Source organism: Diachasma alloeum, unplaced genomic scaffold (genome assembly GCF_001412515.2).
Source record: "Diachasma alloeum isolate Michigan unplaced genomic scaffold, Dall2.0 Dall_scaffold_00199, whole genome shotgun sequence".
NCBI lineage: Eukaryota > Metazoa > Arthropoda > Insecta > Hymenoptera > Braconidae > Diachasma > Diachasma alloeum.
In genome coordinates this window covers 443,739-469,577 of record NW_021680364.1, presented here as the reverse complement: position 1 = coordinate 469,577, position 25,839 = coordinate 443,739, and the positions used below count along the sequence as shown (strand labels likewise).

The window sequence follows — 25,839 nt, the reverse complement described above, 5'->3', positions numbered from 1 at the left end:
GTACCGGAGTGTCTCATTATCTTGAATAAAGTGTCGATGAATCCCCTCTTAATTAAATCCAAGATAATGTGTACCGGAGCGATGAGAAATCCCCACTTGTGATTGAACCCCACACAATAGAGAATATAAAAGTGGAACAAGCCCTACTCTCAAAAAAATTTCTTTTACCGTTTTGTTCAACTTTTTTATTTTTAAAAATATGAATTTCAGGAAAAATAATATAAGAATAGTTTCTTATCACGAAAAGAATGCGTTTTATTTATTCGGGTATTCATTTTATTTTATTTTATTTTATTTTACTTTATTTTATTTTATTTTATTTTATTTTATTTTATTTTATTTTATTCTATTTTATTTTATTTTATTTTATTTTATTTTATTTTGTTAAATACAAACAAATATTTATCGCATTATCCCCCCAATTACCAACAGTTGTAATAATTAAAAACAATTCGACTCATCACCGAGCCATTTGTGGTAACCGAGCCCGTCAACATGGGTGGATTCCCGTGTATACAGTGCGATCACTGGTAATTGATCGATTTCCATCATTGCACCAGTGTCTCCTGGGTCGAATAAAGTAATCTAGCACGCTCCGGTGAACGCAAAAGCCATTCTCTTACGCAATCATCACTCGATTCATTCAATTAACACTGTCAATTATGGGCTGTTCCTCTCCCGTGATTCAATCGTATCTTCTCACATTTTTTTCCCCACCAATTCTTTCTGTAGATTTCCTTTGATCGATACACTCCCCTGTGGGCGTCTTAATTCAGCCCCTCACTGCATCCGAGAGCGGGAAAAAAGCCCTTTGTCCTCGTAAACTGCAGCTGATTGTGGTCTGTAGTTAAGTTGGAGTTCATAAGTATATTAAAAGCCCTGAAAGCACATCGCGAAATAAGCAGTTTTAATAGGTTCAGCTGTAATGCACAATGAGCATTCGCGGTTGAGGTCGACTCCGAGTAATCGTTTTCATCGAATTTCGAGGGGTTTTACTTTGGGAAGTTATGGGCTCTTTGGCTCTGCGTTTCTTCTTTGACTTCGGGCTTTTCTTGCTTTTATAATGCACTGAGAAAAATTTCAGTGGTAATTTTCACTACAAGGGAATTGTCAAAGAAATTATATTTACAGTAACAATAAACTTTGGAGATTAAACTAGGATTCATCGTTTGATTTACTGTGTCAAAGAGTGTCATCAACATTATGATGGAATTTTCACTTTAATGTAATAGTTGAATCTACGATGTTTATTGTTACCGTAGCTATTATTTTTTTGACAATTCCCTTGTAATTACAAACGTTTATTCATTAATTGAATGGACAAGTGATGAGAGTTCTCAATAACAGAACATTTTATTTCAAAAAATTACTTTTTTTGTATTTTGTTCATTTCGTTAGTTTTTTAAATGTGAACGAATAATTCCTCGATACAAATAAACAATATTAGTTGAGAATTGGATAATTATTTAGACAACCAAACCAACGAATCCATTTGAAATTAATGGATTACTCGTTCCACATAATTAAAACATTGCGAAAAAATTATTGTTGTAACGAATTTAAAAATTCCAAATGAAGATTTATATTTTATTCAAATGCATCGGTTTCACGGCTGTAAAATCTTTAAACAAATGTTTTTTCTAACTGTAATAGACGAGTTTTTTATTTGATTTTGTTAACGAAAAAGAATAGAGCGAAAAAAATTGAAAATTCGTATCGAAGAATTCCTACAGAAAATGTTTCAATAAAAAAATTTGTATAGAAAGATCAAATTTTCAATTCTATTGAGAATTTTCTATAAAAAACCACGCAGTAAAGTTGCGGAATTATTTAATAGAATCGGCGAAAAAATAACGGAATTTTCTGTAGGTTTTGCTGCGAAATTTGACGACTCATTCCCAAAACAGAAACATCAGTTGAATTAACAAACCCAATTGTTCGATGCACCCTCCACTGATCCGAAAACATCGATACAAATCTCTCGGAAAAAATCCAAAAAGACGTCAGACCTCCGCCCAGTGAAAACACAAAAACCGTACTCCAACAAATTGAATAATATCAACAAACGTGACAGGATTACACCAGTCAGCTCCAACATATCGGCCAACACTTTTATAATTAAACCACTTTGGTGAATATTCACACCGATGGCAGTGAGGCCAGCGCATACACACGCTTTCTTTTGTACCCCGTCGATCGATCTCGATCACGCTCGATCGAGCGTGAGCCAATCGGCCGGAGCGATCGCCTCCGTCCCTCTCGGCTCAACAATAGTTTTTCTTTTATACAAAAACAGAGGGGAGTTTTTCTCCCTTGATACAAAAATTGAAAAAATAAAGCGGTCAACTATTCCGCGCTTTATTTTCAGTTGCCGATCATATGTGCATCGTGGACTAGATTTTTTTTCACAAGGGGAGCTAATCAAACTCGAGGTATAAATATAGTTCTTGAAATACCAATACGAAATATTTTTTCTCAAGTAAAAATTCCTTTGTGGGTTGAAAAATATTGTGAAGGCAAATTTTCTAGTTTATTTCGAAACAGGATCGCCCGTTCTGCCCCGGTAGTTTTGAAGTTACTGAACGAAATTTTTTTATTTTGTGAATTTGAAAATTAAAGAAACTGATGTTGTTTCAATTTTATTTCAAATCATTTTGGATTATTTATAAAAAGGTCTTGGGAATGGTTCGCTATTTTGGATAGTCCACTGAAAAATATTTTTCCGGTGAAAATTCTTCGGAAGTATTGAAATTTCGGTACAATTCTTGGGAATTGTTGTCATGTTATAGTTCCACTGAAATTTCAAGGAATTTTTGTCATTGAAAGTTTCAAATTTTAGGGGAAAATCAATGAAGATTGTAAAGTCAGCTCAATTATTCCGGGAAAATTGATAGAAGCTAAGAAAATTGAGATAAAGGTATTCATGAATTTTTAATTAATTAGAAATTTAGGGTAATTTAGTACTCAATATTCATGTTTTCATTCCGAAAAAACTGAAATTTAATTTTTTTCCCTCTCCAGAACGAATTAAATATCACTACTCTTCTCAATTGCTGGTTAATTATTATAATGTAGTAAAATGACAATATTTCAGATAGAAATTCTCCACGAGTACTGTAATTTAACTAGATTTTGTGAGTAGTTTCGAATAAAAAAATTTTTTCATGCTTGAGACCTTTTAATCTCTTCTTAAAAAAATTTTTGGCTAAAATTTCTCGTGCACTTCTTCAAAATATTTACGATATCATAGTCCGATTGAAATTTCAACGAATTTCTTAATTAAAAATTCCAAACTTTACGGAAAAATCAATGAAAACTGAAAGTGCCGGTTCAATTATTCCCTGGAAATCAATAGAAATCAATAAAATTCAGGGAAATATATTTTTGACATTTCGAGTAATTGAAAATTCCGCATAATTTCGGGAATACTCGTCTTTCTGCGGCTTAAAAATAAAAAAATTCCTGAAATTTTCAGTAACATTTGAAATTTCATGATTTTCCATGATTTTTCATCCCACTCTGGACTATCCAATTTTTCCAGTAAAAGTTTCTTGTAAATTAATAGCGAGGTAGCGTCTTCCGTAAAAAGAAAAATTCATGAGATTTTCAGGAAAATTAGAAATTTCATGATGTTGTCCCTCCGCATCGAATAAAAAGTTATTCTCCTTAAAATACTACTCAACTGTCTATAAATTTTCAATCTTCCCCTAACACAGTCGTAAAAACTCCAATCACTCGGTACAAATTTGCCTGAAAAATCCACTTTTCAGTAACTTTTCCTGAATTACGCCCGAGATTTCCTCTCGATTGTGTTCCCCACGCCCTAAAATAAATATTGCCCTCCGAAAAACTGTGTTCCCCACAGCTGTTTCGCCGCATCCTCTAAGGCACGAGCCCCCCACTCACGTCATCCGGATGGCCCGCATTCGAAACAAACTATCGATTTTGCGGATGTAACATTCGAAACGCCCTCGACCCCTCCGCACGCGTTATTCCCCGCTGGTCCCCACCAGTCCTCCTCAAATTACATTTTTATGAGTACGATGAAACACAGTGAGCGGGAGAGCATCACAGAACCGAGAAACGAAATTTCCCAGGGCTGCGAGTCCTCTTCAAAGGCATTAGCAAATAATAAAAAGAGCCTCGCAATATCGAGAAGGCGAAAGAGTGAATTAAAGGAGAAAACAGAAAGGACTTCTCTCCACCCCCCGAAGCCCGGAGCGACAACGACACTGATGGCACTGTCGGGGGAATGCGGGGAACTCTCCTTCCCCCCATTTTTTTCGCTTTCTTGCAAATAACGCGGGAGATAGGAATGAGGCCGTGATTAAAAAGCCGGTATTTGGGGTCACCCGGAATACGTCCAGTGGGTGAATAACAGCTACAGCTGAGAGTGCCTCCGTTTCCGCGAGTTTTTTTTTAAAGCACGTTATCTAAATTCACAAACTGAACTTCCTGGCTTTTAAAATTTTCAGCGATATGCTGCGGATAAAGTTCCTGGCTTTCAGAGCTACTAGCATGCATTATTCTTAGAAAAAGAAAATTTTTGCTCAATTTTCGAATGAAAAATCTAGGTAAATTGTCCCCAGTTTTTTTAATAATGTTTTTGAAATTAACAAGCGGTTTGTAATTAACGAATGGGTATTTTGCATATCATTTCCTTCTGCCATGCGTGATTCCTTGTTTATTTCATTTTATTAGATTGAATCAGATTTCTTTTTAACTAATTTTGTCAGATTTTTAACTTAGTTGAATGTTATCATCATCATTATTCTTATTATCTTTTCTATACAACCGATTGCCTTTTTTACGGTTCTCGCTCCCCTCAGCCCTTCGATAAAATGTTAATAGAAAAATTTTATTTATACATACTTGAATGAATTTGAAACATCACATTTGAAGAAACCATCAGAAAGCGCTCTTTCAGGAAAATTCAGGAAAAATTCGAAATTTTCAACAATCATCATAAAAATCAAATCAACCAATATAGCTATCGTAATCATCTTTTAACTTCGACTTAATGGCATTAAAACAAATATTTTAAGCTATTTTTTAATTTTGATTATCAAAAAATACAAAATTTTTGCAAATTTTCAAACAAATCAAAATAACGATTATTGCTATTGCCTTCATCTTCGAACACGGTCAAAAGAACATCCAAACCAATTTTTTAAGCCATCATTCGATAAATTCAGAACATTTTTTTAGTTATCATGAAACAACCGATTTTCGAAAAAATTCGAAAATTAAAGGAACTAATCGATGAGTTAAATTTTAATTTATGGCGATCGATGGGGCTCAACAATACTTACATTTGAAAAAAAGATTCTATTCTATCCATTCATTAGCGAACAATTCTTGAATTACATTGTTTTTCAATTTACACATTGAATTTTAGAATTAATTGTACATTAATTTAAGTTATGAATTTCATAAGGATGGAATTATCAATTCTACACGTATTTTGGAAAATACATTGATAGATTATTTTTAGAATAGGAAGAATCAGAAATGCAGTTCTGAGAATGTTCTTAATTTAATAAAAAAGTATCGAATAAAATAAAACTCTTCTCCTCCATTTTATGCCAATAAAATTGCGAATAAAAGTTGAACTCAACAGTGAATAAGCTTCACAACAATCTGAATAAACCCATTCGTTTCATTCAAGTAAAGTTTATTTAATTAAAATAAGTCATCATTCTTCACGCAACATTTCCCTAAATAATTGACATTCCTCTGAAATTCCTAAATTTCTTCAAAATTCAATGGCAATTATGTAATGTTTAATTAAAAATCACTGACAATTCCAACTTATTCCTCTGATTACAAAAAACTTTTCTCACATCCCCCCATTTTTCCACAAGAAACCCCTAAAATTCCGAGATTTTCCCTGAAAACCAAAACCTCTTTCCCCCAGATAAACCAAAACCTCAGCTGCGCAGAATTTTCAGACTTTTCCGTTAATTCCTTTCCCTGTTCCCTTCTTCATGTTTCCAGTGTTGCGGTAGCCGCAGCCTTTGAGGGTAAATTAACCCCTAGGCTTTGTGCCAACGCAGGGGGATTGAGCGAGAAAGAGAGGAGAGAAGGTGGATAAATAGCCATGTAAACGCGCACGCTGGGATGCTCCGTCACGTGCATTTATGCGAGAGTAAATAGTCGCGTACGCCTCGGTTGTACATTGTGCTTGGCGCTTGGATGTATGATAGAACCCAACCGGTGTGCTTCCACTCCACCCTACCTCTCCCATTGGAAAACTCGCCTGTGAGTTTTATGGCGCCCGGTTAAGTGAACGCGTAAAACTACACGACCTCGTTATAACATTGTTGTTGGAACGCAGGAGGAAAGGATGATAATCATGTTCATGTTGTGGATATCCGAATGGGACTGTCTCTGCAATGAAATAGCTCTCAAGAAAATTACAGCTCAAGGCAATTTTTTTATTGTGAAAAACTGTGCAATTCCATTTGACTGGAATTTATGAAGTTCTGTTGACGAGGTTTCGTTGTTGGTAATTTTTTTAGGGACTGCATTCATTGAAGTTTTTCGCAGAAAAGGAAAAACTTCCAAGTTATTTATAAATAACATGGGGCTAATGGTTCTTGAATTACCCTCTGCAATTTAATTTATTCCAAAATTTAATCGTTAGGTGGTAAGCAATATCTCATCGGAATTTTCGGACTATTGGTTCTGCAATGAAACGGATAATCTGTTCATTCGATAGCCTCCGCCAAAAGTTCAAGTGGAGCAGGTGATTCGTGTCGAATCATGCGATATTCATTCGGAATAAAGCCGTCGCTCCATTTCAAATCCAAACGTCAAAATAGAATGCACGTGTGTTTCTACCCAAAAAAATTGGGGTTCATCGCTTCTCGTAAATTCAAATTTCCCGCCACAACATGGCTATTAAACATGGTGACCTACACATTCCATCATGGCGAGCGTGCAATTAAAACTTCCAAGATATTTCCAATTTTGATAGAGTGACATATTTACCTGATGCAAATGAGGATCAATATGTGGCTCTCCTCTTTCAATTCAATTAAATCAACTTTACCCATTGGAATTGGAAGAATTATCGTCGGCGCCATCTGTTGTACTGCAGATGTATCATATGCATACGCCAACCTAATGTATTTATCGCCCATGACTGGGCCCATGAGAAGTCCGCCATGACAGTTGAGGTGGTTGTAACGACATTGCTGTATTTTTAAGAATAATAAAAATAAGAAGATTCAGGAATTTTCCTGTCCCCTCAATGACACCACTGACAGCCTCAAATCTCCTCAACTTTTCGAGCGAGAAAAACTGCTCTTCACTCGAGAAAATCTGCTCCCTCCGAAGATGATTGTCCATGTGCAGGTGAAGCTGACTGTTGGATTATCAAGGACATGCTTCACGATGATGAAATTACTGAACGAGAAACTTTTAAATTATCCTTTGTCAACTTTTTTCGTTATCCCCCCGAGAAAAGATCCACGAATATCCACGGTAGTGGCTCCAACTGCACATCAAGCGAAAAAAATTCAAGCTGAAAAGTCCAAGTTTTCGTCAAAGGGATCTTGACGGACAGGTCCAATTATAAACTGCAACTTTTTCCCCCTTTCCAGGGAGACTACAAAAACTAGACGAGATAATCCACAATGACTCTTTTTCCGGCTTCACTGTTTTGCGGATTATCCGGGAGTTGGAGACATCATGTTCCAGTTTTCACACAACGCATTCTCTAATTCTGGGGAAGCGTTGGGGATGCGACATTTGCAATTATCTTCTCTGAAGCGTAGAATTGAAAATTATTGGAGTTGGGGTATTAGAGAACATGTAATTTGTATCTTTCGCTGGTTTTTCACTTCGCCTGGTCCTTTTAGATAACATTTCGAGTTATGAGCAACAAATAATGTCCAAAGAGTGATATATTTTATTTTGGGAATTCGTGTTTTTGGGGAATATTTTTCCAGGAAATATTTCTCCTAAAATCCACTTAACCCGATCAACTCTATCCTAATTGATCCTAAAATTTATTCCTCTTGAATGTTCTCACTTTAAAAATCCGTATGTATTTAATTCACATCATCTCCTTTACCTCAAAAATATTTTTTCCCCGGTATTTAATTAAACCCCTCGGGTATTTTTCATCCCCGCATTGATTAACAATGAAATACCGAAGTCGATTCGAAAATAGGAAGAGTGGTATGGGGTGCAGTATATCCTGACACAGATACCGCCGAAAACTTTACGAAAACAGGGACAAACAAACCGTGGACGCCGCGTTGGCGCCGATGTTTACCAAGAATTCGAGTCTTCATAACACGCCTGTACCTCTCCCCTACATCTCCGTTCATTCATTTGCGTAATAGTGCGATAAGAAGTCTGATGGAACTCCACATTGAGATGGTTCCCTGGAGGGAGGTCCCTTCCATGATATGGCCACTCGCATAAAAATTACATTTACGTTAGAACGCGATTTTCAAAGTCAGCAAGACGAGATTTTATTCATCACATTAACACTCGATCACTCGCTCAAAGAACGCGGCGCCGCCGTTTTAGTTTTCTTTAAAAATATTTTAGCGTATTTCTCGACGCTTAAAAATCAATCCTCAAGGTTCAATCCCTTTATTAAGCATTGGCGTCGTCCGTTTTTTTTTTTGGGAAATTTGTTTAGCTGAAAAACGAAAAGGAACGTCGAACGCACGGAAAAACGGCGCCGCGGCGGCCGCTCCGAGTGAGTCCTTGCTGACTCCGCGAGCGACAGTGTTGCTACATTCACTGCCACACTTGAAATGCGCGGATAGCGCTAAGCGCGAAGGTGGCAACAGCGCGCGCGTTTTACCCCAGCCGCGCGGCGCTAACCGTGCGCCGGACGAAGGCTAAAGACGGACGGCGGAAAGAACGAATTTATATAATTGGCAATGCATTTGGGCTTTAATATAATAAAAATAGGGAACAAACTGAATGAGTGTATTTTACGAGTCGGGCAATTATAATCCTCGCTTCACCGCGCCCTCCACTTACAGTTTATAATTGGAACTTCCCGTCAAGACCGCTTTAACGTAAACTTGGACTTTTCAGCTTGGATTTTTTCGCTTGATGAGCGGTTGGAGCTACTGCCATGGATATTCCTGGATCTTTTCTCGGGGGGATAACGAAAAAAGTTGACAAAGGATAATTTAAAAGTTTCTCGTTCAGTAATTTCATCATCGTGAAGCATGTCCTTCATAATCCAACAGTCAGCTTCACCTGCACATGGACAATCATCTTCGGAGGGAGCAGATTTTCTCGAGTGAAGAGCAGTTTTTCTCGCTCGAAAAGTTGAGGAGATTTGAGGCTGTCAGTGGTGTCATTGAGGGGACAGGAAAATTTCAGTCTGAATCTTCTTATTTTTATTATTCTTAAAAATACAGCAATGTCGTTATAGCCACCTCAACTTTTATGGCGGACTTCTCATGGGCCCAGTCATGGGCGATAAATATATTAGGTTGGTGTATGCATATGATACATCTGCAGTACAACAGATGGCGCCAACGATAATTCTTCCAATTGTAATGGGTAAAGTTGATTTAATTGAATTGAAAGAGGAGAGCCACATATTTGATCCTCATTTGCATCCGGTAAATATGTCACTCTATAAAAATTGGAAATATCTTGAAAGTTTTAATTGCACGCTCGCCATGATGGGATGTATAGGTCGCCATGTTCAGTAGCCATGTTGGGGCGGGAAATTTGAATTTATGGGAAGCGATGAACTCCAGTTTTTTTGGGTAGAAACACGCACGCATTCTATTTTGACTCTTGAATTTGGAATGCAGCAATGGCTTTATTCTAAATGAATGTCACACGTATCGACGCGAATCACCTGCTCCACGCGCAACGTCAGGTTATCGAATGAACAAATTACTCATTACCTTGCAGAACCAATGCCCCAAAATTCCAATAATGAAATATCGCTTACTATATAACTGTGAAATTCCGGAATAAATTCAATCGCAGAGGATACATCCAACAACCATTCTCCGTGTGCGCTTAATTAATATTCCCCCAAAAAACGTCGCAATAAAATCCCATTAACCGATACCCCAGCCAACGATTAAACCCAAATAAACCCAGGCATCGTCCCAGATTGCCTCTCAACTTAAACAACAATTAACTCTCCCGTTCCCTTTTCCAACTTGAATAGCTCGAATTGTCAATTGTCCGCTGCCACTCACTTTATTGGCAAACTTGATGGAATTTCATTGAGTGTGCTTCAGACTCAAACGATAAATAGTTTCACATGTACCCGTGAAAAGCACCGAAGGTTGTATGGTAATTGTCTAAGGACATTGAAACAGTTTGAAAACACGAGAAACGACGAGAGGATGTCAGCTGACTCAGTAATGACTGATGAACGTCCGCCCCCCCCCCCTCTCTCTCTCTCTGTCTCTCTCTCTCTCTCTTTCTCTTTCTCTCCCACGATAGAGAGATTTTGGATCGAGGTTAAGTGCCCTAGAGCGGAAGGAGCGAACTTTCAATACGACGCTCTCTTACATTTATCCCTTTGCCATCTCTCACTCATTTGCTTTATGCAACAGCTGTGGAAAGCCTTCATCATTTTCCATTCATCAACGGATTGAAAAGGCTCGATCAAAACTCTTTCCACTGCACATGCACCGCAAAAATCTCAGCGCTGATTATATATATTCTGATAACCCGCGGCAATAATAATTATAATTGAAACGTGTCTGGAATACAGAATGAAATGACTGCGAATTAGCCAGCTCGCGGATTTTGCTGAGTGTTCACGTTTAATTTTCAACTGCTGTTCACAGTCTCATCTTTTCAACTGACTCTTTGCTAATCTTGATCTGGAGATGAAGTTTAAATCGTTGAATTGCAGGGCGACGGCTTTTGTGAGGAAAATTGTTGGGAGGGTTGGAGGGTTTTTGATTACTATTCATTTTATTTACACGTGCGAAATAAATTTGTGGAAAATCCCGGCGAAGCCCGTAGGATGGTCTATTGGATTTCTATTGAATTTTCTATTTGTTTTTGAAAGCCCACATGTAAAAATTTAGATTTTGAAAAAAATTTTTTTATAATAATTGACCCAATTTATATTAAAAAAATATATGAAATATAGGGTTTATATCTGTTTTTTATATGTTCTTTATAAATTTGAAAAATATAGGGAATTTCCCATATTATATATTTTTCTGATGAGGGAGATCGAATTTTAATGATTTTTTAAAATAAAATAGTTGCTATTGAGACATTTCGCTGCATTTTTTTAATAGAAATGTTCAACGAAAAATATTCTATAGAAAAGAATCATTGGATTTTTTGCTGTATCCAATCCATTCTATTGAGATGAATCAGCTCAAATTTTCCTCGTTTTTTTTGTTAATTTTTTAAATGAAAAGACACAATTCTAATGGAAATTCTAGTAGAAATTATAAGCGAAACGGCGCGAGTTGACAATAATCTAGTGTAATTTATTGATTTCTCCACATTTCCCATGATCCTACTTCCTCAATATTAACCATGGAAATGAATAATAATTTCATTACTTCTAATAGAATAAATTTTCAAAAGAAGTTCAATAAAAAAACCATTAGAATTTATTACAGAATTGGCTTGCGTCTTCTATAAAAATTTTCTACACCTGTACCAAGTCTAAAAATTTATTAACACATAATAATTCATTCCTACAGATGATTTATTTACAATTAATGAAGTATTCATTTCACGCAATTAACACACATTCTCTGAAACGAATACATTTCGAAAATTATTCTAATAATAGAAACATTGACGCAGATACCACTCACATTCGACGGATTAATAATTTCGTGATAACCATTCACGATGAATCCAATTGTACAACACCCGATAAGTTATGTATTCCCTGCTAACGAGCTATTAAACTCTCTCTACGCAAAATCGCCATTTGTTAAGTAACATCCATTAGCGAGAGACAAACAATTAATGAATCAACTTTTCCCTCTGTGGGATTAAATTGCGTTGAATGCACCGAGTCCGAATTTAACCTAGGACTCGGGTAAACTGCTAAATAGCTTATTTATGAGGTTTGAATAGCGTGAATGTTTGGGATAAATTGAGGTAAATGGAGGGATTTCCAAAGGAATTTTCCTGGCATGCAAATTCTTTTCTCCTTCATCTAATATTCTAATATTTCCCGTGAAATTTGAATTTTTTGTAATATCAATTTATCATAAAAATGTGTTATTAATTGTTCATCATTAATAATAATAATAATAATAATAATAATAATAATAATAATAATTCATAATTATCATTGATACATTAGTTTCAATTCTCATTATCAATTTTTTTCTTGAAAATTCATCTTTTCAATTTTTGGTATAACTAATGTTATGAGATATAAATAAATTATATGTTCCCCTGACGAGATATTTTGTTGTGTTGAATCAATTCACTTGTGGACAAAAAAGAATTTCGAGGGGACAATTTTTTTTTGGGAAAAAAATATTCTTTCCTCGTGAATGTATTCTTTCTATGGTATAAACCTATGGAGTTCTCTCAGATCAAATGATTGTCGTACAATGGATTATATTTTTTCCCGCCAACAGTTGGAATTCATCTAGGGATATTTCTGATGATCACGACAAAAATTCAATTTTTGTGGAAGATATTAAATTTTCTTCCGTAGAGTTGGTTAATTTCCCTCAAGTAAATTGGTTCCACTCCATCAAATTTCTTTATGGACTGCAATTATGTCAATCCAACATAAAGAATATTTTTTTCTCTCTCCATGTGACATTCGTCTATGAATACTTTCCGAAGACATTCCGAATTTATCGCAAATCTCCTGAAATCCCACAAACACAAGCGAAAATATATACTTGTACTCACAAATATATTCGCCGAGTGGAAGGAGCTTCGATTCATCAATTCATCTTCGATACCTACTCCGGAATACTGTATTATGTACAGGTGAAACATTGAAGACTACTCCGAATGCTTGGGGGGAGCCGACGGCATTGTTCGTCCGTGTCTATTGAGACCCCTAACACGAGGCAATATTTCCCTTTCAATCAGCCAGTCAAATCACGCTTGAGGTCTTTTGCAGTGGCTGAATGTCTCGAACAATGATGCACTTCTTATTTCGCTGTATGCTGTGCATATTGTTTATCCACGCGGTGACAATTTATTCAAAGTTTCTGCCGTTGAAAATTCTATTGGATTTCGATTGAATATTTCATTAATTTTTGAACGATTCTATTGAAGAATTTCACAGTTTCACATCGCCTTTTTTCAATAGAACATTTTCAATCTAAAGTATTTCATAGAAAAAAAAATCAATAGAATTCCGTCCTTTAATTTTTTTGGTGAAGTATTTCTCGAGGAATTCTTAAATACAAATTTTCAGAGGCCTTTTCGTCCTATTTTTATCCCGTTTTTATTTAAAGATTTAAATAGAAAATGGAAAAAATCAGCAGAGGAATTTCTAATGAAAATATCAGAATAAAATAAGTTGCAGAATATAATCCAATTCCATTGATCTTTTCAATAAATTATTTTCTGTTGAATATTTTTATTGAAAAAATGCGCAGATAACTGTAGAATTTTTCAATTGAATCAGTCAAAAACCAACAGAAAGTTCAATTAGATTTCTATTTTTATTGGAAATTCCATACATTTTTAGACGTTTTAAAAAAAAATATCCAACCGAAAATATTTCATAGAAAAAAATCTGTAGAATTTCGTTTTTTCATACATTAAAAAAAAAATTCCTAGGAATTCCTCACTATAAATAATCTGAGTTTTTTCACCCAATTTTTCTTCTCTTTTTATTTAAAGAATTAACCAAAACAACTGAAAGAAATGATCACAGAAATTTCTGTAGAAAAATTGACTTCTATTGTTAATAAAACGAAATAATGTTTTTCTCCTCTCAATTCCCGCAAAAGCACACGTATTAGGTGTTGACACATGAGCAAAAATAAAAATTGAATTAACCAATTAATAATTAGAATAATAACAATCATTATTGATGAATTAAGTAATTTAATAATTAATCAGGTAGTGATAATGCGATAAATTGATAATAAGTAAACATCAAAATATACGAGAACGAAAAAATAATTTCCAATCTTCCCCGAACAAAAGCCTGGACAAAGCCTGGACATGAATAGAAACCGTCGACCCCTGGAAAAGCTCGACGATGTCCACATTCCCTCGAAACCGCCGTTTTCATTCCAGTGGAAAAGGACCCACTGACTCAGCCGTCGCTCCACTCCCCGGCATCCGCAGTAGTTACATCCAGACACGCTATGTAGCCAGACAAAGGAGCACTGAAATTGCCTTCCGTCAATACAAATTCCGTTTTACCAAGAAAAAAGCACCTGAGAGTGATTTCTCTCAGAGTTCTATTCACCCATCACGTAGAGAATCTGTACTGTGTTCGTGTGGTAGTTCTGAGTGGCACGAGGGCCGACAAATTCTCTGGTTAACCTCAACAGGTATACGAACTCCTCGGCGTTGAGGGGAAAAGCACGCGACGGAAAATCGAATTCTTCATTTGTTATTAATGATAACATTTTTTGACGATGAAACATCATAAAGAAAATAGTGTTTAAATAGAATTGAGAATAAAATATAAAACATGGAAAAATTATAATAATAGCAGTAAAGTAAACAATATTAATAATATTGAATATCAGTGATTGGTATTAATTTGTTTAAATAATCAGTCAACAATTGGAACTAAAGGAAGATTAGTTGAGATATTCATTCATTTATATTTTATAGAAACCAAGGAATAAATACTCTTTAACGGACCGAAATAATCACCTTCAAACATTTATTCAAAATAATATTTTCATTTAATTCTTCATCAGATTGTGTCAGCTCTGCAACAGGAGAAAATGAAGAAATTGAAAAAAACGTTAAATGTACATTTTTTAGCCACAAAGCATCATAAATCAAATATTATTTAAATAATATTGAAAAGAAAACTAAAAAAGACTATATTATAATAATAGCAATAAAATAGCTAATAATAAATATAGTATTGAATATAAGTGATTAGTATTAATTTGTTTAAATAATCAGTCAATAATTGGAACTAAAGGAATATTAGTTGAAATATTCATTCATTTATATTTTATAGAAACCAAGGAATAAATACTATTTAACGGACCGAAATAATGACCTTCAAACATTTATTTAAAATAATATTTCCATTTAATTCTTCATCAGATCGTGTCAGCTCTGCAACAAGAGAAAATGAAGAAATTGAAAAAAACGTTAAACGTACATTTTTTAGCCACAAAGCATCATAAATAAAATATTATTTAAATAATATTGAAAAGAAAACTGAAAAAAACTAAATTATAATAATAGCAATAAAATAGCTAATAATAATAACAGTATTGTGTGTAAGTGATTAGTATTAATCACTTCAAATGGGCATGCAATAGTTGAAACGAAAGAAATATTAGTTGAAATAATATTTATTATTTGAGTTTAACGGAAACGAATGAATAAATACTATTTAACGGACCGAAATAATCACTTTCAAATGTGTATTTAAAATAATATTTTCATTTAATTCTTCATGAGATGAGATACTGTCAACTCTGCAACAGAAGAAAATGAAGAAATTGGAAAAGCGTTAAAGGTGATGTGAAAATGAAATTTTCGGGTGAACAAATGCGGCGTACATGCTGGAGAGAAGCATTACCCGTCCGATTTATTGAACAGGGTGTACGTGGGGATTGCCCCTGAAGATTAGATGTCGTAAATAGTTGTTGGGGCACTGTATGAGGAGCGGGTCGATGAAATAAACCGCTTCGAAAGCGAATGCGTTCACCAATTTAATGACGGGAGAGAGGGAGAGACAAAATGAACTGTTTTCGATCGACGATATCTCTAGACCTGACGATCCAATTCGAACGAGTCAGGTCTCATTTTTAAGGTCAAAAAAGTATCTTCGAAATGAAAAAAAAATCGGGGAATTTCACTCTGTCGTTGCCGAATTATCGGCGGTTGAATGCGGTCTGTTTTTCTCAAAATAAAAATAAAATGAGAATAGTGGGAAATTGTTTTGCAAAAAAATTAAAAAAATCGTATACTTCGTTTGGTGTACTCTCCCTTAATAATTGATCTCCAGAAAGGCAACTAATTGCCCCGTCATCTACAAAACAACCCTTCCCCCATCCCCCACAGAAACTGCGCAGCAAAACCTCTGAAGTCTTACCCCCGGAGTAAAACTCGATCTCACCTGATAACTCACTAATGCAAATTGCTTTTCACACACATACACACACACACCCTCAGCCCAATCCCGTAAAAATCCCGACGAAGGGGGAAAACATAAAAACATGTAAATGAGGGGCATGTCCCCAATTTGGTAGACCACACGTTGATTTCGTTTTAAATAATTTACATATTAATGACTTCCGTTACGTCACAATCACTCCCCTCCAGCTCCCCCACTCCCGCGCGTGTCGCTCAGCAGAGAGCATTCCCCTCACTCAGGGATACGAGTGCTCGTCGGTATGACGACTGCGTCTGGCTGTTAAATCTCGTCGTCTAATTACGATAATAATTAAGAGCGTCTGACGGCATTTATACCACTGCTTTTCAACAGCTGTTCTCCCATCGACTCTTTTTGTTCCGCGTTCTGGGGGACCCCGAGGTACTATTCACCTGAAACACGCAATTCTGTGATGAATTCACGGTGGGATAATGATGAGTGATACAATGATTGCAGACGAAGGGGGCGACGTACTGTTTGAGATATTCGTTGTTAATTTTTTTTTGCTGCGAGAAAATTATTCTGAAGTTTCAAGTAGCAAAGCTTGAAATTTTTAACGTCGACGTTCACATGATTTTTCCAGACTGTTTTTTACTGGAGTTCCAATTTTCAATTCATTGATAATGCAATTCAATGTGATGATTAATTTTTACTATAGGTTGATCGTCATTTTTTTAATTATTACATTTCATCATTTCTGTCAATTAATGAAGGTATTAGCTGAAAAAAAGATGGGGAAAACTTGTCAGATGACAGTTCCAAAAATTAAGAAAATTTCGTCATTCAAAATTCATTGTTTCATTGAACAATCCGTAGAAACTTTAAATGTTAGTTTAATTATTCCGCAACAATTAATAAAAATGAGAAATAATTGAGTAGAGATGTTCTGGAAGTTTTAATTGACTGAGAATTCAACGTCATTTCGTCTTGAGCATTCATATTTTTATTGAAAATTCAAGTAAATTGGGGATTTCTCGTCCTCTTACCGCTCAAAAATTCGCAATCTCGTTAAATTTTAAGTGAAATTAAAAATTCTAAATATGGTGTATAAATAAGTTGTGTAAATATGTATCTTTTATAACGACATCACTATAAATAATAAATTTTTTTCAAAAGTCCGATCACACTCAAATTCTCAGTCAATCCAAAATTATAACATAACAAATGCACTGAGAGAAGTGACTTATATAGAACCAAATTATCATGAATATATTACATATCGACGCACTGGAAGTGTATAAAAAAATCATAAAAACAATAAATACTTGAGTACAAGGATATTCAAAAAAACTTGTCTCAAGTAAAAATGTTTCAGATATTATGTATTTTCTCTACAATTTTGTCGACGGAAACAGTTCCCTCGAAATATAAATTTCAAGTGGTATCTCCATTTGACACAACCACACCCCCATTAATCACTCATTCTCTCCTTTTCACTCGTCGATAACGAGCAAATAGAGTATAAGCACGTTGCAGAATGTGAAATAAACCTAGCGGATTAGAGTGAGATAGTGAGGGAGTTACCTTATCGGCTTGTGATATCACGCACGGTTAGAGCTCGGCTATCGCGCGCGCAGCAGAAAACTCGGGATGAATAATGGGTACGATGATATCGGGTGAGTTGGGCTGTCATTAGAGGAGTAAAATAACGATTATATTTAGAAACGTGGGTATTAATACGTGAATACAGCGAGAAATTCCGGAAATATTTTCTCGATTCAGGGGGGAATTCAATGCGGGTGATTGAGTGCCGAGTTGTTGGACAACAATAATGGAGAGAATAATGCTGGAGTGGATTTTGTCACGGAACGTACGTCGCGTTTAAACCCACATACTCTTTTTTTTTCTTGTAACGAGCAGTGACGCGCGGTGAGCGAAAAATCGTGAGGAGACCTCGTCAGTCGCGTGTCGCGCGTCTACCGGTGAACGTACAGACGGTGGTGTCTAGCTATTCCACTGCGAAATTATGTGCATTGACACGCTCGCGACGGTTTATTTGTGCCGGGGAATTTTTAATTTGTGGTTTGTTAATTGTTAGTTTATAGAGCTGGTTGGGAGGGTGAATGGGAGTGGGCGGCATTCAGAATACATTTTCCATATGAATTTATAGTTTATCAATATCTAAGGGGACCGAATTAGCTGTGGGATAATATGGAGATTTAGCCGGGAATTGGGAATAGAGTATTTTTTGGGGGGAAGTTGATGATGTTTATGGGTATTAAATGAATGGTGAAATTTTATTCAGGATTAAAAAAAATTATTATGTGATCAAAGGAGGGGTTTATTTGAATTGAAGAAACTTGAATATTTAACAATTTTTCATTATCTTCCGTTATTTATTCGTCAATATTCTGGTGCATTGACATGTTGGCAACGGTTTATTTGTGCCGGGGAATTTTTAATTTGTGGTTTGTTAATTGTTAGTTTATAGACCTGGTTGAGAGGGTGAATGGGAGTGGGCGGCATTCAGAATACATTTTTCATATGAATTTATAGTCTATCAATATCTAAGGGGACCGAATTAGCTGTGGGATAATATGGAGATTTAGCCGGGAATTGGGAATAGAGTATTTTTTGGGGGGAAGTTGATGATGTTTATGGGTATTAAATGAATGGTGAAATTTTATTCAGGATTTAAAAAAATTATTATGTGATCAAAGGAGGGGTTTATTTGAATTGAAGAAACTAGAATATTTAACAATTTTTTATTATCTTCCGTTATTGATTCGTCAATATTCTGGTGCATTGACATGTTGGCAACGGTTTATTTGTGCCGGGGAATTTTTAATTTGTGGTTTGTTAATTGTTAGTTTATAGACCTGGTTGGGAGGGTGAATGGGAGTGGGTGGCATTCAGAATAGATTTTTCATATGAATTTATAGTTTATCAATATCTAAGGGGACCGAATTAGCTGTGGGATAATATAGAGATTTAGCCGGGAATTGGGAATAGAGTATTTTTTGGGGGGAAGTTGATGATGTTTATGGGTATTAAATGAATGGTGAAATTTTATTCAGGATTTTAAAAAATTATTATGTGATCAAAGGAGTGGTTCATTTGAATTGAAGAAACTAGAATATTTAACAATTTTTTATTATCTTCCGTTATTTATTCGTCAATATTCTGGTGCATTGACATGTTGGCAACGGTTTATTTGTCCCGGGGAATTTTTAATTTGTGGTTTGTTAATTGTTAGTTTATAGACCTGGTTGGGAGGGTGAATGGGAGTGGGCGGCATTCAGAATAGATTTTTCATATGAATTTATAGTTTATCAATATCTAAGGGGACCGAATTAGCTGTGGGATAATATGGAGATTTAGTCGGGAATTGGGAATAGAGTATTTTTTGGGGGGAAGTTGATGATGTTTATGGGTATTAAATGAATGGTGAAATTTTATTCAGGATTTAAAAAAATTATTATGTTATCAAAGGAGTGGTTCATTTGGATTGAAGAAACTAGAATATTTAACAATTTTTTATTATCTTCCGTTATTTATTCGTCAATATTCTGGTGCATTGACATGTGGGCAACGGTTTATTTGTCCCGGGGAATTTTTAATTTGTGGTTTGTTAATTGTTAGTTTATAGACCTGGTTGAGAGGGTGAATGGGAGTGGGCGGCATTCAGAATAGATTTTTCATATGAATTTATAGTTTATCAATATCTAAGGGGACCGAATTAGCTGTGGGATAATATGGAGATTTAGTCGGGAATTGGGAATAGAGTATTTTTTGGGGGGAAGTTGATGATGTTTATGGGTATTAAATGAATGGTGAAATTTTATTCAGGATTTAAAAAAATTATTATGTGATCAAAGGAGTGGTTCATTTGAATTGAAGAAACTAGAATATTTAACAATTTTTTATTATCTTCCGTTATTTATTCGTCAATATTCTGGTGCATTGACATGTTGGCAACGGTTTATTTGTCCCGGGGAATTTTTAATTTGTGGTTTGTTAATTGTTAGTTTATAGACCTAGACTTGGGAGGGTGAATGGGAGTGGGCGGCATTCAGAATACATTTTCCATATGAATTTATAGTTTATCAATATCTAAGGGGATCGAATTAGCTGTGGGATAACATAGAGATTTATTCGGGAATCGGGAATAGATGAGTTTTAATAATTGAAGGGGAGTGAAATTAGGATTTATTTTTGGATGGCAGTTGACGGTTATGGGTGTGAGTCTTTGAACTTAATGGATGGGGGAATCTAATTGATGATTTAAATAAACAATTTTATTCGTTTAGCTATCGAACTGCAATTTCGTTTTGATTTTTGACAAAACGATTCTTGACATTCTTTAAGAAATGGTTTATTTGAATTAAATAAACTTGATTGTTTGGATTTTGTAAAATAATTTTAATATTATTTCGACATTTATTCACGTGGAAGGAATCATCCAAAAATTTGGCATGCATAAACCATTAGTTAGAAATTAAATGATTGTTTATGGCGGAGAAAACGAGTTCAGTGACATAATAAACCTTAATTTAGAAACAATTAATTATTTATTCCGGATAATTGAATCATTTTGATTCAAATAGATATATGAGTTTATTTATTTTCAACAAAATTATTGTTGAGATCAGTGAGAAAATGGAAAAAAACGAGTTGTTTGATTTAAATTCGTCAATTCTGCAGGATCAATTTTATACTGATAAAACGATTATGATAAATTCATTTAACTAATTTTTATTACTGATATTCGTGATTCAGTTCATCATGCATTCCAATACTTTTTCATAAATAATAAATAATCAATAGAAGTTGCGAAAACAGCTAGAAACGTTATTTGATTATCAAAAATTTTAAAACAACATTTCTTTCATGAGTAAAAAGTCTTTAAAATTTTTGTTAAAAAATACATTTTCAGCGTGAAAAATTAATTGTTCATAATTAATTGTCTGTATAATTGCATGTTCCACGAGCAGAACACAATCCCAATAAAAATATCGCATTTAATTATTTTATGAATCTTCCAAAAAAATACTCATCAGTTGTCATATTTTCAAAGGATTTTCGGAGTTATGAATGTCAAAAAAATGTGTCCATTTTGCCCCGCCTCCCCCTAAAATCCAAAAAACTCAAAAATCCTCGTCAATTTATTATTCCCCTATCTAACTATTGTTCACTTCCCTCCGACACTCCCCCGTATTTACGAGGCACCTATCGCGCATTATATCCAACCCGAATAGGTCTAAAGAACCCGAAGATTAAGAGATCACGGCTAATAATAGTCCCCGCCGCATTGCAAAATGCCGCGCATAAATACGTGGTGTCTAAGGGCGGCAGATGGTGGATCGTCGATGATAAAGAAAATGACGCGGGCGTGAGGGGCGGGGGGGAGGAGGGGGGTAGATAGTAACATCGGCCGAATAACCCAGTGCCCGTATAGCGGCCGCGCACAACCGCAGGGACTGCATGGGTCGGCTGGATTATGTTGTTGTTATACATGCACACACCGAAAAATAGGCAGCCGTACACACGAGTGAAATACAGGTCGTCGCGTTGGTCGATACGGGCCGCACTCCACATGCCCAGTGAATATACATTAAACCGGTGTCTGTATTTTCTGGGTATATCCGTGGGATGGGGTTTTTGGCCGCTGTATGATTAACCCCATGTGCCACGGTGCACCTATGATTGGGAGGGGGGGAGAGGGGGAGGCGATGCACTCGACCCGCGCAATTCCGTAGTCATGCCAAAATTGGAGGCGGGAGGGGGCTTTCTAGGCGTCGGAGTGTCTTATCAACCCATCGGGTTCGATGGTCAGGGGTTATCCTAGCGTAATTCTTGAATTATTTTTGAAATTGAATATTCTTTTTTGTAAATGAATTATTGGGGGTCGGGAAATGCATTTTCAAGGCTTTAACGCTTATTTCGATTCAGAATCAAGTTACTTCTCTATTTCTTTTATTACTTCGATTAATTTTTTAGTTATTTTTTAGATTGAATAATTGTTTTTTGTTATTAAATTATTGGAGATTTTGGAGATCAATTCACCATGTTTTTATTTTTTTTTTATTTAAAATCAAGTTATTCGTTTATTTCTTTGGTTTTTTTTTATTTATTGATTAATTCTTCAATTATTTTTTCAATTGAGTATTTTTTTTGCAACTGAAGTATTGGGGATTTTGGGATTCTCAATTTTTAATATTTTTACTTTTATTTCGATTCAAAATCAATTTATTTATTTGTCTATTTGATGAATTTTTTGTTTATATTTTTGTATTTTTTGTTTATATTGTATTTTTAATTTTAGGTAATCGTGGAATGATTTTATGTGAGAAATGTTATTTTTGAACTTCAATGTAAAAATTATAAATCGCATTAATTTGGATTTTTAATCAATATAGAATTCCGCGAGCCACTTCTCCTAAAATTGTCTAATTTTTCAGTCTCAAAATTGATTAGAATTTCATTTTAATCGGTTCCAGTTCAATACATCAAAAATTGTCACTGAAAGTTTGACGGGAAATTTTGTATTAATATAATATAATTTTTCGTTAACATTTCAAGAGTTGTTATGTAAAATTTGAAAAAACTGATTTTTCGTTTGAAACTTGAATGAAATCATTCAAATAAATATAACTAAAATGGATCAAAATTGTTGAGAACAGTTTAATTGGATGTTTATGTATTATTTATTTATTATTTATTATTCATTCAAAATAGTCACGATTTTTTTATTCATATTGAAAATATGAGAGAATTAATATTAAATTTAATTTCAGAAGTCCTTCTGGAAATAAAAGTTTCATCAACTTCCATTCACACTCCCCACACCTCCACGAATTCGAAAACTTTCCGCGGCAATCTTTCACCCCTCTTCTATTCTTAGACGTCTAAAAATAGGTAAAAAATATTGTGACTTAATTGGACTGAAATTTAAAAATACTTATGATTTTTTTATTCATATTGGAAATATAAGGGAATTAATGGTAAATTAAATTTCAGAAGTCCATCTGGAAATAAAAATTTCATCATCTTCAATATTTTTTCTTAAGATTACAAGAATTCGGACTTGAATTATGAAGTAAAATTGACCATCACCATTCAATTCTCATGAAAAAAAAAATATAATACACATTTTTGTTAAGTTCGAAAATGAGCTAATTATTAATATGAAAAAATATATTTAATATTCCATGACATAAGCCCCATGTAAATCCAGCAACGACACAACAAAATAATTCAATTCCCTAAAAAAACCCAAACACCTCCACGAATTCGCAAACTTTCCGCGGAATTCGTTTTCCCTCTTCTATTCTTAGACGTCTAAAAATATATAAAAATTGTTGTGACGTAATTGGATTAAAATTTGAAAATCTTTATGGTTTTCTTAATCATATTGCAAATATAAGGGAATTGACGTTAAATTATATTCCATAAATCCTTCTGGAAGTCATAATTTCATCATCGTCAATTTTCTCTAAATATTACAAGAATTCGGGCTTGAATTGTGAAGTAAAATTTACCATCATTTTCTTCAAGTTCGAAAATGAGCTAATTATTAATATGAAACAACATGGCCCCACGTAACCAATAAACGCACTCCCCCTCCCTCCACCAACGAAACAACAAAACAATTCAATTCCCTAAAAAAACCCAAACACCTCCACGAATTCGCAAACTTTCCGCGGAATTCGTTTTCCCTCTTCTATTCTTAGACGTCTAAAAATATATAAAAATTGTTGTGACGTAATTGGATTAAAATTTGAAAATCTTTATGGTTTTCTTAATCATATTGCAAATATAAGGGAATTGACGTTAAATTATATTCCATAAATCCTTCTGGAAGTCATAATTTCATCATCGTCAATTTTCTCTAAATATTACAAGAATTCGAGCTTGAATTGTGAAGTAAAATTTACCATCATTTTCTTCAAGTTCGAAAATGAGCTAATTATTAATATGAAACAACATGGCCCCACGTAACCAATAAACACACTCCCCCTCCCTCCACCAACGACACAACAAAACAATTCAATTCCCTAAAAAAACCCAAACACCTCCACGAATTCGCAAACTTTCCGCGGAATTCTTTTTCCCTCTTCTATTCTTAGACGTCTAAAAATATATAAAAATTGTTGTGACGTAATTGGATTAAAATTTGAAAATCTTTATGGTTTTCTTAATCATATTGCAAATATAAGGGAATTGACGTTAAATTATATTCCATAAACCCTTCTGGAATTAATAATTTCATCATCGTCAATTTTCTCTAAATATTACAAGAATTCGGACTTGAATTGTGAAGTAAAATTCACCATCATTGTTTTCAAGTTCGAAAATGACCTAATTATTAATATGAAACAACATGGCCCCACGTAACCAATAAACACATTCCCCCTCCCTCCACCAACGAAACAACAAAACAATTCAATTCCCTAAAAAAACCCAAACAACTGCACGAATTCGCAAAACTTTCCGCGGAAATCTTTTTCCCTCTTCTATTTTTATTAAGGGTAGTGGGTCAGCGAGTCAATGCACCTTGGATGTGGGGTCTTCGACCCGCCGGCGTTGCACAAGTTTCACGTGAATTTAATACCAAATAATATAACACGTGATGTTTACATGAGGGTATCACGTAAGCCTGTCACACAAGCGCTTGAAAAATTGTCAATCGAAGGTGGAATGAGTAATGGGGAAGGGCCCAATGACGAGGAGTGTCGCCTTTTTTTATCCCCCTCGAGTGGACAATCGTGTTCCGGATAAACGAGTGGCGTGTACTAACAGTGGATTATGACGTTATAGGCAATTTAAGACGGTGCGCACGATTCTAACGTTGGGTGTACTACCCCGGAATGAGGGAGAGGTGGGGTTGGTGCGAAATACGCGCGGCGCGGAGGGACCGGGGGTGTGACGGCTCAGTAGGGGTCGGGAGCCCGAGCGACGAAGGTGGCTTTTCGGTGTGTCGCGTCACGCGTCAGTGCGCTTTGTTGATTATTGAAGGATCAATCGGTCTCAGCCACTCGGCTGGCTCCGAGTTAATTGTCGAGGGGAAAATTTTGATGTTGTCGCGGAAATTATTGGGATTATTTATCGGAGGTTGGTCGTACTCACTGTCGAAAAATTTACCACTGAACTTTCCGGTAAGAGTCTTGGAAATTTGTAACAAGGAATGTGTTCACTGAAATTTCAAGAAATTTGGCATTGAAAATTCATAATTTACTGTGAAATTGATGAAAAATCAGGGAACTTCAGAGAAATCTCCCCTTGCATTCCAGATTATTGACATTTCAGAGAATTTATTCAAAAATTTTTGGAAGTCCAAGGAATTACCAGAACATTCAGGGGAATTTCGCGGTGAATATTCATTCTCACATGAAAATTCATGTAAATCGGGGTTTACTTGAATTTTCAGAGAAACTTGAAATTCTTATGACTTTTTCTCTTTAAATCGAACTTAAGGTTTTTTTCGGAAAATTCAGCCGATTTTTTTAACAGGGTGGCTCAGAGTTAATTGTCGAGGGGGAAATTTGGATGTTATCGCGGAAATTATTGGGATTATTTATCGGAGGTTGGTTGTACTCACTGTTGAAAATTTTACCACTGAA

The 25,839-nt window shown here is 35.0% G+C and overlaps 1 protein-coding gene across 3 annotated transcripts in view; it reads left to right on the top strand.

Moving 5' to 3' along the window:
* Window positions 1-25,839, top strand: part of LOC107035629 (GTPase-activating Rap/Ran-GAP domain-like protein 3) — a 55,788-nt gene that overhangs the window by 3,645 nt on the left and 26,304 nt on the right. Inside the window, exon 1 of one of the 3 annotated variants that reach the window (XM_015253135.1) lies at window positions 18,205-18,298. The exons of 1 other annotated variant lie outside the window; for it this stretch is intronic. The gene's annotated coding sequence lies outside the window, so the exon portion shown is untranslated. Of the gene's footprint in view, window positions 1-18,204; window positions 18,299-25,171; window positions 25,331-25,839 lie in introns of those variants that run through there. One more of the 3 variants, XM_015253136.1, reaches the window with a different exon arrangement.